This window comes from Hibiscus syriacus, unplaced genomic scaffold, assembly GCF_006381635.1.
Source record: "Hibiscus syriacus cultivar Baekdansim isolate YM2019G1 unplaced genomic scaffold, ASM638163v2 tig00003041_pilon, whole genome shotgun sequence".
Taxonomy (NCBI): Eukaryota; Viridiplantae; Streptophyta; class Magnoliopsida; order Malvales; family Malvaceae; genus Hibiscus; species Hibiscus syriacus.
In genome coordinates, this window is record NW_024061960.1 from 1415021 (window position 1) to 1416815 (window position 1795).

General features: G+C 37.4%; 1 pseudogene; it reads left to right on the forward strand.

The window, feature by feature from the left end:
* The first annotated feature begins 292 nt into the window (after nt 1-292).
* Nucleotides 293-1331, forward strand: LOC120167782 (annotated as a pseudogene).
* Nucleotides 1332-1795: the final 464 nt, after the last annotated feature.

The window sequence follows — 1795 nt, forward strand, 5'->3', positions numbered from 1 at the left end:
TATACTAAATAGTTGAGTGTTCATTTTGTAACTTTTAATAGTCGATGACTCAAGAAAACGTTGAATGAACTTTTTATAATTTTTAATAAACGAATGACTCAATAAAATATCACTCTATAACCGATGAACTATTTGTGTAGTTTAACCTACAAAAATTATAGTTACGTCCCTATTACATAATTTATTTAGGCAATTTTAGATCCAAAACGTCTATGTCCGCTGTAAAACCAGACGCAGCTTTAGAAACAAGAAATAAAGCTTTGGTATTTATCTTAAAAAACTGATCTATTCGATGTCGGGTCAACCAATAACGGATCCGTTCGAATATCTTCAGGTCGTCCTCAACCCCGATGGCAGCCTCAGCCGCAATTTCAACTGATTCCCCGCTGTTACGCCTACACCCAATGATCCCCACAACCACACTTCGGCAGTGAAAAATCCAAAAATTTAAAATAGGGATCTAAAATTTTATTTTTTTTCATAAAAATAATAGATATACAAAATTTATACTTTTTTTTTCTTAATATATTAAGCTAAAGTTAACCAATTTTTTAAAATAATGGGATGCACTCCTGTGCTTTCCAAAGACGTTCCCATCAACCTATCAAACAACACATGGGCACGTATATTTCTACCCCGTCAGGCGCTGGCTCCTCCTCCATCGGTCAACCACAACATGAAGTTGCCTCTCATAGTTTTCTTCCATGGCGGAGGCTTCATTCTCTTGAGCGCAAACATGGTGATTTTTCATAACTCTTGCCCCGACTTGGCCAACACCGTCCCCGCGTAGTCGTTTCCGTTGACTACCGTAAGCGTTGCACTGGATTAAAACATGTGAGGAGGAGTGGTTGAGAGAGTACGATGATTTTTCTAAGTGTTTCCTCATGGGGTCTAGTGCAGGTGGTAACATAGCTTACCACGTGGGCTTGCGAGCGGCAACGACGGTTCAGCAGCTAGAACCTTTGAACGTCAAAGGGTTGGTGTTGCATCAACCTTTCTTTGGCGGGAACCAGAGGAGTAAGTCGGAGTTGAGGTTGATAAACGATCCCGTTTTACTGCCGATCGTCAGCGAGTATTGCAATCCAACGGTGGGAAGCGGATCAGAAGAGGTGGAGAGAGTGAAGTTGGTAGGGTGGAAGGTGTTGGTGAATGGTTGTGATGGGAACCCACTGGTTGACCGTCAGAGTCAGTTGGCGGCGTTGATGGAGGCGGAGGGCGTGTAAGTTGTGAGGAATTTCAGGGTCGGAGGTTTCCATGGAGAAGAGGATCTTGATCTGTCCTAGACACATGCCATGCACATGGTTGTAAAAGATTTCATTGCATCTTTTTAATTTCTGAAACAGTGTCTTGATAAAATAAACCATTGGTCAAATGAAAATGATGGTTCAAACTTTATTTAGATTATTTCATTGTAACTTTTGTTTTATCAAGCCGTAATCAATGATTTGGTGATATTTAATGTTTTTTTTATAACCTAAGGTAAAAATAAATTGTTTGACATTTAACGCTTGTATATCTAATATATTTTATGTTTGAATCTTAAACATCAAGAAATAATAATAATTTGTGTTGATATTTAATGTTGGGTATAGAATAAGGAAATAAAAATGACGCGGTGTTTCTCTATTAAATAAGCAATTTCGAGACAAAGTTAGTCTAATATCGTGGGCATCAAAATTAATTAATCCAATAAGGATAAAAAAATTATTTTGCAATTTACAACAATTGTTATTGTGTTGGGTAAATTCATATGACGAATTTGTTAAGAAAATATATTTTAATAGACTCATGTATG